Genomic DNA, 16,094 nt, shown 5'->3' on the forward strand with positions numbered 1-16,094 from the left:
CTGCTCCCCATATCTCCCAGAGTATTATGTAGCCCAGGCCTGCTAAGAAATCACTATGTAATTCAGGATGCCCTCAATCTTGTGATCCTCCTGTCTCAGCCTTACCAGTGCTAGGATTACAAGGAGACATTATCACTCTTGGTTATTTGTTTTTCCTTTTGTTATTAACAAGGCTCCGTGAAGTGAAGAAATCATATTTGGGATGGTCTTACAGGCACTTAAGTCGGTGAAAACCCTCAACTTGAGCCTTTTACCCCAACTCTGACAAAAGGATTAAAACAAACAAATCCATATAGGACTTTCCACATATTTTTATGTTCACTAGTAACATATTTCTGGCTTTTCACAATTTTATGCTGGATTGTGAATATCACAGAACTGGGATTCAAACCCATTATAGAAGTATGGGTAACAAAAATAACAACAGCAATAAAACTAGACACTATGCCATAGGCAGTGTGCTACATTTTACATGACTTAGTTAATCTTCTAACAACCTAATGCTAAACTCTTCCCCACTTTTCTGGAAGAAAATACTGAGGCTCAAGCAGGCTGGGATCCAAGCGCCTTGGGGCCAGTCAATCAGACTCGAAGGCCACAGTTTTAACTACTTTGCTATTGGTCCTTGTGCTGGTTAGTTTTTGTCAACTTGACACCAACTAGAGTCACCTGATCTAGGACAGGTTTTTTGAGAAATGTTAAAATCTTGCCTTTACAAATCAAAATTTTACTATACCTGTACTAAAGTTAATAATGCACTTCAAGACCATTTACAACTACTTTCTCATTCAACTTAGTTACTGTCTAGTTAACCTGTTCAGAATTAACCACCTTTAAGAAACACTGTAATCAGTCTTACTAAGTTTTGGATATCCCACTGTGCCATATTACCTATTTTTTCCTTTGTGACTATCTCATGCTCCTGACTCAGACAACATATGTGTGTAAGATTTTGTGCCAGGTCTGTCTTAGTTACTGTTCTATTGCTATGAAGAGACACCATGGTCAAAACAACTCTTATAAAAGAAAGCATTTAATTGGTGGCTTGCTTGCAAGAACCTGGAAGCTGAACAGAGACCATGAAGGCCCCTTCCCAAATAGTTCTACCAAACAGGGTCCAGGCATTTAAATATATGTGCCCATGTTCATTCAAACAACCACAAGTCTAAGGCATGTGCTGAAAGCATGAAGGCACTGAAAGCAATGCCCCCTCCCACAAATATGCTGGAAATAACATGTGGTATAGAGTGAGAAGATCTGACTGTAGTTTTGTGCACTGTGCTGAGTCAGGAAGGACTGAAAAACAATTTTCTTCCCTGTGAGACTCCTCTAAAAGACTGATGAGGACAAAAGTTCCTCATTCCTTTCTGTTACTGTATTTGCTGTGATTTTCAGGATATGTCCTTTGTTCAGGACTACTACCTCTTAAATTAGACTCTTAGATTAGTACAGGAGATCAAATCTCTACTGAATAAATCAGGCCTTCTCTTGAGTAAATGACACTAAGAGTTAAGTCTTTCTGTGCAGTATTACCACAGTCTGGGAAAGCTAACCTCATCTGAGGAACTGCCACGTCAGACTGGCTTATAGGCAGGCCAGTGGAGCATTTTCTTGATTAATGATTGATGTAGGAGGACCTAGCCCACTGTACCACCCCTAAGCAGGTGGTCCTGGGTTCAAAAGAAAGCCAGCTGAGCAAGTCATGGAAATTGAGCCAGTAATCCACGCTCCTCGATGGTCTCTATTTCAATTCAGCTTCCAGGTTCTTGCATTGAATTCCTGCCCGTGCTTCCCCCAGTGACTCAGGCAAGGTTCCCCCTCTACAGATTCTGAGTTAATTAGTATGGGACAGGGCCTGGTAGACATACCTTTTAGAAGCATACAGGTGATTCTACAACAGATAGGATAAGGGTTATTATAATAAACAATATAGCTTCCATGGTTAAGCATACTGTCCAAAGTCAGTAGCTAGTAAATAGGGGAGCTGGCTACAAATTCAAACTGCATGAATCTAAAGTTTGGTTCAGTTACCATTACCACCTTGGTGACTACTTCTACCACTTCTACCCAAATGCCTTTGTCTTATATGGTTTCTGTAGCTGCAGAGAAACACCATGACCAAAACGCTGGGAAGAAAGGGTCTATTTCGCTTACACTTCCACATTATAGTTCATCACTGAGGGTAGTCAGAGCAAGAATCAAACAGGCCAGGAATCTGGAGGCAGGAGCTGAAGCAGAGGCCATAGAGGAGTGGTGTTTACTGGCTTGCTCCTTAGGGATGTGCAGCCTGTTTCCTTATAGGACACAGGCCCACCAGCCCAGGGGTGTCCCATCTACACTGGGCTGGCCTTCCTCTACCAGTTGCCAATTAAGAAAATCCCAGCACTCAGGAGGCAGAGGCAGGCAGATCTCTGTGAATTTAAGACCAGCCTGGTCTATAAGAGCTAGTTCCAGGACAGCCTCCAAAGAAGAGAGAAACCCTTCTTGAAACCACCATCCCCCCCCCAAAAAAAAAGAAAGAAAAGAAAATGCCCTACTGGCTTGCCTGATTTTCTGGAGGTGTTTTCCCAGTTGAAGTTCCCTCCTCTCAGATGACTCTAACTTCTGTCAAATTGACATAACTAGCCAGGAAAGCTGCCTGACATTTAAAGGAGCTTTACAATTTAACAGATCATGTTCAAAGACAGAAAATATTCAGTCACCAAATCTTATGAAAATTGTTGCTTTCAAAAATAGTTTCATAGCTTCTTAAGTAATCTAATGTCTTTTTCTATATATTGTTTCAAAATTTTGGTCCCTAAAAAGTATTCTCAGCATAAATACCAAAATACTTTTTCTATGACCTTATAAATTGAAGTAGTTCTTGTGATAAACAAGAAAATCTTTTCATCTAAAATTTTAATTGAGACCAATTTTAGTACCCTGGGACTTAGTTCTAATATGTTTGGCTCAGGTTTTCTTGGCATTGGCTCTGGGCTCCGGCCCTGGCCCTGTACTGGGTCACCTTATAGCTGTACCTCCAGGCTACTTGCCAAGAAGTTGGTCTTAGGGTAGCACTACCCATGGCTTTACCACCTGAACACGGAGCCTGGATTCCCAGTCTGGGAATAGAAATTCATCTGACTATAATTCTACCTAGCAAACAGCTTGAAGAAGTAATGTCCTGTAGTACTGTAACACCCTTGGACAATTCTGAAAGAAAGATAAACTACATTTTCATTAGTTTGTCTGGGAGATGTTTGTTTCTTGAGGTTTGATTTATGGCCAGAAATTTGTAAGTTGCTATGAGAGGGCAATACACCTCACTTTTATTGGTAAAGTTTGTTTTAATTTTTTTTTCCGAGACAGAGTTTCTCTGTGGCTTTTGGAGGCTGTCCTGGAACTAGCTCTTGTAGACCAGGCTGGCCTTGAACTCACAGAGATCCACCTGCCTCTGCCTCCTGAGTGCTGAGATTAAAGGTGTGTGCCACCAATGCCCGGATTGTTTTAATTTTTGTTTGTTTGTTTGTTTTGTTTTTTGAGACAGGGTTTTTCTTTGTAACAGCCCTGGATGTCCTGGAACTCACTTTGTAGACCTGGCTGGCCTTGAACTCACAGAGATCCACCTGCCTCTGCCTCCTGAGTGCTGGGATTAAAGGCGTGTGCCACTGAAAGGCCCGCTGCCTCTCTGTCTTCCCCCCGCCTATGCTGATGCTGGATGTTCTCTCTGGAGCAGCCGGGAGGGGCTGGAGAGTGCAGCGCGGGCGAGCTGCCGCAGAGCCGCCCTGCCCCCGCCGGCCTCCACTTCCCCCGGCTGCCGTTTTCCCTCCCAAGCCGGTTCACCCAGGCGGGGCTGCCCTGGCACCGCGCCGGGGCTGGGGCCGAGCACCCCTCGCCCCCACGCCCCCCCCCGTTGAGAAACACTCCGTCCCAAGGTCTCCGCCCCCAAGGTCAGCCACCTGGGCGCGGAGGGAGGAATCAAGTCTGTTGTACCAGACACCAGACCTTGAGAATATGCTGATCTGGAATGGCTCTGTGCCTCATTTGAACCATCAAATAGAATCCCTGCTCCTAGCTTGCGCCTTTTTCCCTATATAAGGACCCCTTTCCCTTGGCTCGGGGCGCTTGGCCTCAGAAAAGCTAAGTCGCCCCGGGTACCCGCGTCTCCAATAAAGCCTCTTGTTTTTTACATCCAGTTCGTGGCCTCGCTGATTCCTGGGTGTGTGGGTCTCCCTCTACGAAAGTGCCTCTTCGGGGTCTTTCACCACCATTGTCCAACTTGCAGATACTTTTTTCAAAAGACAAGATTCAGGTTGAGGATTGAGAGTTCAAGGCTTGAAAGCTGATCTATGTGAAGGAGTTTGGGTAGATAATTTAATCTCGGTTTGCCTCAGTTTCCTCACTTACAAAATACAACTGAGCTCATTAAATGAACTCTAAATCTCAACTCTAAAATTTTATAACATATGTGAATACATATTTACAGTGTTCCTGTTCTAATGTAACCATTTAAAAACTCATTCTCTTCATACAGAATTTCTAAAATGTGGAGGTTTCTTAAGAACCTACGCACTTAAGGTTAGAGGGTTATAGAGTTTTATCCCTGAGGCTATTTAGATAATTTAGTCTAATCTTCTCATCCTAATTTCTTACCTCTTCTTTTCACTTTTTAAAAAGATTTATTTATTTATGTATGTATATGAGTGCCTACTTGCATGTATGCCTGCACTGCACAAGAAGGCATCAGATCCCACTATAGATGGTTAAGAGCCACCCTGTGGTTGCTGGGAAGTGAACTAAGGACCTCTGGAAGAGCAGTCAGTGCTCTTAACCACTGAGCCATCTCTTCAGCCCCTTCTTTTCACTTTTTAAAAACGGTTTCCAGGAAGTATACATGCCAAGCTATAGACCAAGACTGAGTCTTAGCCTTCAAGAGCTGGTACTTCAGAGACAAGTAACAAAAGCTTCAGGTGACTAAAATCAGGACCAAGTGTTTCAACAGAGCTTAAGGGGCAATGGAACACAAGACTATTCTGGATGAGGGTGCTGGGAGTCAGAGAAGGGAGACCAGGGAAGAGGAATGGATCTGTTTGGATAGAAAAATATCATTTGTCTTTGTATAGAAACTTCTGAGTCAGTGGGAGGAATGCCCAAGGACACAGAATTGGCCAATGGTAAAGCTGGCAGGAGACTAGAACTCAAGGCTCAAACTCAAAATCATGAGTCAAAACTTTTGTCTTGGTTTATTATGTCACAGTCCTTACATTTGCTGCAATCACACAGAAATTAAGTCTTAAGACTCCTACTTGAGCTCCATGTCTAGGATGCTCTCCTCTCATGTTCTAGTGACTCATCAATGCCTGGCATCTGAGAAGCACTCCCTCCAGTCTACTCTTGGGATGACAACATTTCCAATGCTGAATAGCATGAATGGGTAAAAAAAAATCTTGGTTCTGACTTAGGAAGCATCTTCTTTAGTGATGCCTCAGTAGTTGGGCAGTTCTAAGATAGGGTGACTGAACGCCAGGTGTTGGTGGCACACGCCTCTAATCCCAGCACTGGGGAGGCAGAGGCAGGTGGATCTCTGTGAGTTCGAGGCCAGCCTGTTCTACAGAGCGAGTTCCAGGACAGCCTCCAAAGCCACAGAGAAACCCTGTCTCTGAAAAACAAACAAACAAACAAACAAAAAAAAAACAAAGAAAAAAAGATAGGGTGACTATCTTCAAATATGTGAAGACTGGAGAGATTATTCTGTGGTGTTTGGAGGGGGAATATAAGAATCAAAGGATACATAGTTTATTTATTCTAAATAAGAAAATCTTGAGTTGTTTTGGTAAATAATGATTATCTCTATACAGTGAGTATAGAACTAAAACAGACAGAATGGCAGCTTCCTTGGGATATTACAAAGGGAACTCATGGTTTTAACACAATTTGGATTTTAGAACCTCTATCATTCTCTATCGTGATTGTTTATTTTAATGTTATCTTACCACAAATTAGAATCATCTGAGTAGGGAACCTCATTTTAAAAACTGCCTCAATTCTCTAATGTGGGAAAACCAAGTGTGAGTGGCACCTTTAGCAGCAAAGATGAAAAGGGCATGGCAGAAGGAAGGAAGGTAGGTTATTCCTCCAGTTTTGCTCACTTGACCGTCTCCTGCTGACACTTTCATTACCCTATTGTTGCTGCTAATTCCTTTGCAGGTATCAGAGCCAGTTTGTGGGTTCCCATCATTGACAGAGAACCACCAACTGACTCTTCAGGAACCTTCCGGGTTTTCAGATCCAGCTCCTCCTGGGTTGTTAGCCTCTCAGGTGTGAAAGCCTCAAGACTGAGCCACCACTGTATGTATCCACCTTATTGGTTCTGTCCCTTTAGAGAACCCTGACTAATGCATCTATCTTGACAGTTGGCTATGGAGACTCTGTTTTCTTATTCCCCATAAAGCATGTGCTTTCAGTTCTACTTAATTAGCATTCCAAGCACTTTAGTTCTACATTCTATGCAAAGATACATTTATTATACACTGTGATATTTAAGAAAGCAATGTAATGAATTCCCATGTGATATATTAATATGTTTACTGCTAGGCAGTGAAATTTAGTACTTATGTGAGAAAATGGTCAGTTAGGCACACCAAAATCCTATATTGTCCTATTAGATATACTTTGTCTTATTTATATACTATGGATGCTAACTAAATCTATCTTTTCACACATCTTGAGAAATGAATAAAGTCTTCCTTTCTTTTCTTTCTTGTGAAACTGTAACTAAAATACTGGTTCCATCTGTCTAAAGACACAGGAAGTGAAGGAAGAATACAGTCAATAAAATGAAAACTATTATTGGCAGTTTGGCAGGTGTCAAATACAAAATTGTTTTTGGATAACAATGGTAAGAAATGATTTATATTGTGTTGTAAGGCAGAATACTCTGCTGCCAACAAAATAAAACTTATAATTTTTAAACTGCTTCATATACTTGGGGCATATAATACATTATAAATAAAATATACTAAGTAGTACTTGGTTTTAAATTAGTATTTGGGTGTTATCTAAAGTTGAAAAACATGTATGCTTTAAAACAATATAATAGCTTTTTGTGTGTGGGGTGTGTGTGTGTGTGTGTGTGTGTGTGTGTGTGTGTGTGTGTGTGTGTGTGGTTCAGAGGACAACTTCATGGAGCCAGCTCTCTCCTTCCATCTTTGACATGGCCTCAACAGTCGCACCTCAGCTCACCAGGCTTATGCAGCAAGCATCTTTACCTTTAAGAGCTTTTTTTTCTTCAGAGAAAGAAAAGTGTAACCTCATTTTCTATGTGTACAAATCAGACAGCACTAAAGAAGCAGTCCACTTGAGCTGGTTCCTCCCTAAAAGCCATGGGATGTGAATTCCATTAGCATACTCTGAAGAAGAATTTATCCTTCAGTGTCCTTAGCCAGAAGTATCTGCTCTACTACATTTTTGTTTTTTAAAAATAAATCCCTAACTACTGATTCCTTCAGTTATGTTGGGAGTGGGTCATCCCCTGATACTATTATGGGAAGTTAAAGGAAGTCTCTGGGATTGTGTTGTGCATAGGATGACTCTATCATCTCTTTCAAGGTAATTCTGTTGAGGCCTTCCCCTCAGAGCTGTAATCATCTGTATATGCAAATGTAAAATTATAGCTTTAGATTATATTCACAAGGTAGAGAACATCACCAAACACAAGCAGAACCCCGACAAGAAGCACTAAGGACCTAATATTATAGGACAGTTTATTTTTTTCTGCTCTCCCCTTTGAAAATAACATCAAATGTATATACATATACATTCAGAAAGAATGGTAAAAGCAAGGAAGGCACCATCGGGCAGAATTTGAGATCATTGTAGGCCCCAAGCAGGAAGCCATGTGGGGGACTGGGCAGGAGAGGGCCATGAGCCACTCTGAAGGGAGAGCAGGACAGTGGGACCAGGGGCTGGATAGTGTCCTGAGCAGGGAGCAGATGACACAGGCTGCTGCTGCAGCTGCTCTAATGTCGCCTCTGCCTCAGCTAGGGGCACAGGTGTTGAGAAATGAAGGGGGGTAAGTACTTTCCTTTTCTAACAAAGTGGAACATAATCTTCACAAAGCTCATTTTGTTCTCATAAGGTCGTTATTCTTAGGATGCAAAATGCTAACCAGGAGGAGGGCACAGGAACCAACTCCACCCCTTTGTATTTTCAGGGTCCATAATACATCTGAAAGTAGTTTTCAGCTCCTTGAGGACACAGAGCATTTATGATTAGAAAAGAAAAAAAAATGTTTGTTTTTTTTTTTAATGTCAGGAAAAAAAGACGTACAAAGGGAGGAAGAGAGTTAAAGGCACATGCATAGTTACTGAGCTGCTTTACAGGCTAAAAACAGGCTCATAAAGGTTTAGATATTTTCCTAAAATCAAATAAGAGAGACAGAATTCAGTATTCTGTCTACCACCAGCTAACACAGGAAGATGGGAGATTTTCTGTCCCAGAATTCTATAAAGTTTGTCTTTCTTATAGTGCATATACTGCAGACAGAGAATGCATACTTCATTCTAAAGTTTAAGCCATTTTCAGGCTGTGTGCCTTCATAGGGCAGAGGCACTCTGCTGAAAACACCACCAGTCGGCCACTTAGAACCATTTCAGCTTGTTCTATGGCCTGGGCCAGTCCTGCATGAAGGGACTACAAGCTGCCTAACCTTCTAATTCAATCAGGCATACACAGTACAACTCTGAATGGAGAAGAAGGAAGAGTTGCAGTAGACCACAGAATATTTTGTAGTCTGAGCAGGCTTAAGAGAAGCAAGCATTGGGGCTGGGAAAGATGGCTCAGCAGTTAAGAGCTGGGTTCAATTTCCAGCACCCACATGGCAGTTCACAGCTGTCTTTCTGTAACCTCAGTTTCAGGGCACATGAGACCCTCACAAGGACATAATGCAGGCAAAATACCAATGCTCATAAAATAAAATTTTAAAAAAGGAAAGCAAGCATTCTACTACTGAAACATTAATCTACAGAACTGGGATAATTTCACTGAGCAATTAAGCTAACAATAATAATGCTAGCCTTCAGAAGTGCATCCTGTTAGTTCCTCAGATTTGTTCTTTTCCAGAAGTTTTATCTCCTCATTGTTCCTACATTCTTCCTTCATTTCTGTTTCTTGTCTTAGCTATTACTAAAATACCTTCACGCTTCCCCATCCAGCAAAGCCTATCTCAAAATAAATGGGGATATGCATATTATCTACCTCAACTATAATTCATTATCTACATGTATGACATCATCAAAGAATAAGTAAAATTTAAACATGCCCAAGATTGGGCTAGTTAACATTTTATCACAGATAGTGGGAGGCTCATCAGGCCCCATGCCTCCCTGAGGGACTACTGGGAGTTTATGGCTGCTGGGGAGTGGGAGATGGGGGCTGGCACTTTCTTTAGTGGCATAGCTCCTGATAAGCTGCATGTGCTACAATAAATAACTGCCCACCCATGCTCATGGACAATCCTATTAAATTCAATGGGTCTCTCTCAGATACACAAAAGACATCAAAGTAGGAGGGAGATTTGGAAACAAGAAAGATTTCAGAGCAGCAGGAATGAGAAGGTAATGGGGTGGTGAACATGATTAAAATGTATATATACATGAATGAAACTATCAAAGAACTAAAATTTTTAAAAGTAATTACTTTCTGTTTTTGAGACAGGATCTCACTATGTAGCACTAGTTGGTCTGGTATTAGCTATGTATGTAGAGCAATTCACCGCCTATGCCTCCTGAGTGCTGAGACTACAGGGGTGTACCACCACACCTGGCAAAGGAAATAATTTTTAAAAGATGTATTCATTTTATTTTACATGTATTGAGTGAACTGCCTACATACCTGGTACCTGCAGAGGGTGTCAGATTTCCTGGAACTGAAGTAACTTTATGGATGGTTGTAAACCACCAAGTAGGGGCTGAGAGTCAAACTTGAATCCTTTGCAAGAGCAACAAGTGCTCTTAAAAGCAGAGCCAAGTCTCCAGCTGAAGAATTCAATTTTAAAAAGAGAATAGTGTAGATAACACTATCTATTTCTTACAGATGAAATAAACATGGAGTGTTTGAAGTGTATCTCATATACAGTGAACACTCTTAGTTCCTCTTTTGTACATGGTGTCACATCCTTTGTGCACATATGCATCATTACAGGCTGAATTGTGCTCTGTCTCAATCTGTGCTGAACCCTAACTACTTTAGAATATACCTTTGTTTACATTTAAAGAGGTTGGGGTACCCCAAAACATTGATAATATATAGACACAGGGCAAACAGCCCCCTGAGGGTACCACAAGAAAGCAGCCATTAGGCTGGAAGTGGTAGCACTGCCCTAGAACCAAAACACCTGGAAGGAAGGAACAGAAAGATTACAAGTTATAGGCCATCTAGGCTACAAAGGAACCATTTCAGAAAAAAAAAAATCAAACATAAACTACAAGCAACTGCCACCATATATTTCTTATATTTGTGGAAAGTGCAAGACTGTGGTGCTGGCAGATTTGGTATCTGCTGAGAACTGTTTCCTTACAGGTGGCACCATCTTACTGTGTCCTCATGGGGTACAAGATGAGGTGTCTCTCTGTGCTTTTATAAAGAGACAGTTTCCTTCATGAGGACATCTTGCCTATTTCTTACTATCGTCATCACCTTGGGGCTAGTCTAGCTCCATATTAATCCTGGGACATTAACATTCTGGGCACAGCAGTGGCTGTCTGTAAGCAAAGAGAGCTGTAAGAAACCAAACTTACCTATCAGCATTCTCATCTTAAATTTCCAGCCTCCAGAACTGTTACAATTTAATCTTCTGGGGCTGGGAATATAGCTCAGTTGGTAACATGCCTTCGTGGAGAAGGGGTGGGGGCAAACCATACACAAATGTGGGTAGTTTGCATATCTCATCCCAGCATTTATCAGGTGGTGGCAGGCGTATCAGGAATTCAAGGTCAGCTATATAGTGACTTCTAGACCGAGCTGGACTATGAGATGCTGTTCCAAACAAACAAACAAACAAAACAAAAACAAAGATTTTTCTGTTTCTAAAGCCACTTACTTAATCTATAATACTTTAATATTGATATAACAAACAGTGAATATAATTGAGATTAATGGTTTGCCATTAAATTTGGTAGAATATCTGGATGAGGTTTTCACTTTTACAAGGTTAAAATCATTAGTGGTTAAGAACACTGTGTTGAGTCTGGTTTAGTCACTTCTCAGTTAGGAAACTGTAAGTAGGTAAAGACTAAAGCTATATACAACAAAGGTGTAGGACCCAGTACTATGTCTTTCAGGACTAAGTGAGAAAATAATCAAGGAGAGATTATGTAACAACACTTTTCTCAGCATCTAGTATTTTATATCCCTGTCCAAACCAGCAAACGTACTGTCCTGGTGGTTATGTGTCAAATTGACACAAGCTAGTCATCAGAGAGGAAGGGGCCTCAGTTGAGGAAATGCCTCCATATAGTCCAGCTGTAAAGCATTTCTCAATTAGTGATTAATGGGGGTGGCCCCGTCCACTAGGCATGGGGCCATTCCTGGGCTGCTGGTCCTGGGTTCTATAAGAAGGCAGTCTGAGCAAGTCAAGGGAAGCAAGTCAGTAAGCAGCTCTCTTTCATGGCCTCTGCATCAACTCCTGCCTTCAGGCTCCTGTCCTGACTTCCTTTGATGATAAACAGTGATATGGAAGTGATAGCCAAATAAACCCTTTCCTCTCCAACTTGCTTTTGTTCATGGTGTTTCATTGCAACGACAGAAGCCCTAACTAGACAAGTGCTGACATAGAAATTAAGTGAATTTGTACTTACAAAGAGTGAACATTAGATTATACATTGGGACTGTAGGTCTAGTTCAGTGGTTCTCAACCTGTGGATTATGACCCCCTTGCAGGTGGAATGACCTTTTCACAGGGGTCACCTAAGGCCACCTAAGGAAAACACAGACATTTATATTATTTGTAACAGTAGCAAAATTACAGTTATGACGTGGCAACGAAAATAATTTTATGGTTGGGGGTCACCACAACATGAGGAACTGTATTAAAGGGCCCTGGCATAAGGAAGGTTGAGAAACACTGCTCTATCTGATTCTAAGTTATTCTGTCTCCTCTCTATATTACCTTTCCCACAAAACCCATAGATTCTAATGTATTGACACAGTACTTGCCCAATTCTTGCTTTCTGATACATATATTTTATGGCTGAGGGGTCACATGGACTAGGGCATTAAATATCATTTTGAAAGCATCTTCTCACATATGAAAGAAAAACACAAAGGAAAAATAAAACAGGTCAAAGAATAAGCAGAGGAAACTCTATCTTTAATGAGTCTATGGCCCTGCAATGCAGACAGCCATGGTCTAATGGCCTCCTAAGAATGCAGCACAAGTGATTTACATTCTCATATTGCAGTGTCCTGATCTGAACCAAAAAGTTCCAGTTGCTAAAGGGATATAACTTGTACAGCACTGGACGAACTCTGCTACCTAATTTTAGCGCATAACTCCCCCCTGCAGTATTTAAGCCCAGTTAAATAAGCAAAGCATGTTTTCAATTGCTAAAGGGTAGCTAGTTCTCATATCATGCGATAAGTCTCCCACACCCTAACTCAGGAATCACATCACAGTTGTGACGGTATTTAAAGATAGCCCATCAAGACATTTGTTTTCACTGTTTTCTTTAGTAAAACAATGAAGTAGCCATTTCTTCAGACTTGTGCTCTGTATTAAATCGCCTTCCAGAAGATGCTTTTTTTTTTTTTTTTTCCTGTTTTGGTTTTTCGAGACAGGGTTTCTCTGTAGTTTTGAAGCCTATCCTGGCACTCGTTCTGTAGACCAGGATGGCCTCAAACTCACAGAGATCCGGCTGTCTCTGTCTCCCAAGTGCTGGGATTAAAGGTGTGCACAACCAACACCCCACAATGCTTAATTTTTTATGTAAGCAATTAATTTACATATTTATTTTAGTTTTGCCAAGAGACTACTAGTCTTAAGAGGACAGTGCCAGTTTTGAAATGACTCAGTGAAAATGGCCACATGCACATTTTTACACTTCAACTAAAACCGGAAGTCCATACCTGAGTGAGTGATGGGTGTGTTTTTCTAAGTAAAGCTAAGGTGGTTGGTGAGAATTACTTTGCTCTAGCAGTTGTTTTTGCTATTTCACTAGTTTTGTACTGCAACAGGAACTTATTTTGCATGGTATTTATATATTTGGGTTTTAAATATAGAAAGTTGTATAGTTAATCACTCCAGAAATATTTAAAATACTTCTGTAAATCACAAAACTAGTCTGCAAACAGTTAACAGAATAAAAAGTCTGAAATCAATAAAATAAAAAGTCTGAAAGTTGTTTTATTTTTTCCTATTTAAATGAAATATGTACAGAATACAGTTTGAGACAGAAAAGGAGAAAGGCTTTTCTTCTTTTTGCCAAGCTCAGGCACAATTACTTTCTGGGAATGTTCTCACTTTATCACAAATTTACCAACAATCCAAATATTCTTCCAGAACAGATTAAGGACTTCAAAAAGATAATTCTCCTCAGCACAGAGGTTGGAAAACCCTAGCTTCCCATCGACTCAGCTCCTCTCTCCATGAAGGGCTGAGAAAAAGAGACCAGTCACAATAGAGGTAGGACAGATGTTAAGTCTATTTCTCTCTGTTCTAGTCAAATACCCAGTTGTAGTGACCTTAAAGAGAAAATGGAAACACTATATGAAAAGTACATTTTACCTAAATTTCTAGTACCTGGGAGGGATGTTTGTTTGGTTTTAGAGAAAGTTACTAAATTACAGTATTTCTCTAGCAATATATATAAAAATAATCAGAGTTCTCCATCAAGGTGGCGAAGTGAATTCATGCTTCAGTTGATCCTGTGTCTTAGAAAAATAACACTTAATTGGGGTGGCTCACTCACAGTTGCAGAGGTTCAGTTCATTGACATCATGGTAGAGAGCATGGCAACATGCAGGCCAACATGGTGTTGGAGTAGTAGCTCAGAGTCCTAGATTTTGCCGGCAACAGGAAATGGCCTGAGACACGGGTGGTATCCAGAACACAGGAAACCTCAAAGCCTGCCCCTACAGTGACACATTTCCTCCAACAAAGCCATAACCACTCCAACAAAGCCACACCCCCTCATAGTGCCACTCTATTTGAGCTTACGGGGGGGGGGACAATTACGTTCAAATTACCATATCCTATATGCTGTAAACACGTGATAATTACAGATAAGGAAATCCAAGATCCATTTTCTCATAAAAAAATTTTGTGGACTAGCAACACAACAAATATACTAAGTAGTCAGCTGGATTAAACTGCACACTACCCATACTGTGGTCTTGAAGCAGCTAGTGATAATTGAAATTTGTTTTTATGGAACTACAACTTCCTACCCAAGATGCAGTACAAAACCAGCTTTGTTACTAGAAGCCGGAAACTGAAACATAACTAACTTGACCAACTATCCTGGGTTTCCCAAGACACCCCAGGTCTCCCTGCTACCTCCCCCAACAAAGATCCTTTTAAAGAAAAAATGGTGTTTGGGCATGGTGGTTCTTGCCTGTAATTCCTGTTTGGAAGTCTGAAACAGGAACATTGAGTTCATGGCCAGTCATCTCTGCACTTCTATGTCCTATTTCATAAAAGTCTAAGCCAAGAGTGGTGGTGCATGCCTTTAATCCCAGCACTTGGGAGGCAGAGGCAGGCTGTCTCTGTGAGTTTGAGGCTAGCCTAGTCTACATAGTAAGTTCCCAGCTAGTCAGGGCAACACAGTGAGACCCTGTCTCAAAGATTATATCTTTGAGATCTCTCTCTCTCTCTCTCTCTCTCTCTCTCTCTCTCTCTCTCTCTCTCTCTCTCTCCCTCCCTCCCTCCCTCCCTCCCTCTCTCTCTCCACCTATCTATAGAAAATACATCACTAAATAAGCATCTTATCAAACATTTAACTAAACTGATCCATGTTGAGAGATTGGAATCAGAAGCATATTATAAACTGGCACGCTCACAAATAGAGAACAGACTTAAACAATGCATAAGACAACTATTTTGTGGTATTTTAAATTATTGTTGAAGTGTTAAGGTAAGATCTAGCATTGCATTGAAGACTTTTAAAGACTTTTAAAAAACATTTTAAACACAAACATGATATTTGTGCATTCAAAAAATACATGTTAGTAAAAGATCATCATCAGGCAGGTAAGACTACCATAAGTTTGTGCAAACATAACTTACTGGGTAAAGCTCACTGCCACCTTTATTTATTTTTTTAAATGATCAAATTCTTTTTTGTTTTTTATTTTAATTAGAAAGAATATTATTTTACATGTTAATCCCTGGTCTCTCTCCCTCCCTTCCTCCCCTCCCCGCCCCAACTAACACCCTTCCTATCCCATACCCTTTCTGCTCCCCAGGGAGGGTGAAGCCTTCCATAGGGGGGGGGGCGGTCTTCAGAGTCTGTTGTATCCTTTGGGATAGGGCCTGGGTCCACCCCCTTGTGTCTAGGCTCAGGGAGTATCCCTCCATGTGGGGCTCCTAGAGTCCATTCCTATGCTAGGGATAAGTACAAGGGGCCCCATAGATTTCTGAGGTCTCCTCACTGACACCCACATTCAGGGGGTCTGGATCAGTCCCATGCTGGTTTCCCAGCTATCATTCTGGGGAACAAGAGCTCTCCCTTGTTCAGGTCAGCTGTTTCTGTGGGTTTCACCAGCCTGGTCCAGACCCCTTTGCTCATCACTCCTCCTTCTCTACAACTGGATTACAAATCAGTTCAGTGTTTAGCTGTGGGTGTCTGCTTCTACTTCCACCAGCTGCCGGATGAAGGCTCTAGGATGGCATATAAGTTAGCCATCAATCTCATTATCAGGGGAGGGCATTTAAAGTAGTCTCTCCTCTGTTGCTTAGATTGTTAGTTGGTGTCATCTTTGTGCTCTCTAGACATTTCCCTAGTGCCTGATTTCTCTTTGAACTTATAATGTCTCCCTCTATTATATTATCTCTTATCTTGCTCTCTTCTGTTCTTCCCCCAACTCAACCTCCCTGCCCCATCATGTCTTCCTCACCCCTC

The 16,094-nt window shown here is 41.3% G+C and overlaps 1 long non-coding RNA gene across 1 annotated transcript in view; it reads right to left on the minus strand.

Moving 5' to 3' along the window:
• LOC118238357 overlaps window positions 1-14,072 on the minus strand; it is a 68,779-nt gene extending 54,707 nt beyond the window's left edge. Inside the window, exons 1-3 of the long non-coding RNA XR_004768442.1 lie at window positions 13,944-14,072; window positions 11,835-11,953; window positions 10,776-11,013 (exon numbers count right to left, since the gene is read on the minus strand). This is a non-coding gene — a long non-coding RNA (uncharacterized LOC118238357). The remainder of the gene's footprint in view (window positions 1-10,775; window positions 11,014-11,834; window positions 11,954-13,943) is intronic.
• Window positions 14,073-16,094: the final 2,022 nt, after the last annotated feature.

This window comes from Cricetulus griseus, chromosome 2, assembly GCF_003668045.3.
Source record: "Cricetulus griseus strain 17A/GY chromosome 2, alternate assembly CriGri-PICRH-1.0, whole genome shotgun sequence".
NCBI lineage: Eukaryota > Metazoa > Chordata > Mammalia > Rodentia > Cricetidae > Cricetulus > Cricetulus griseus.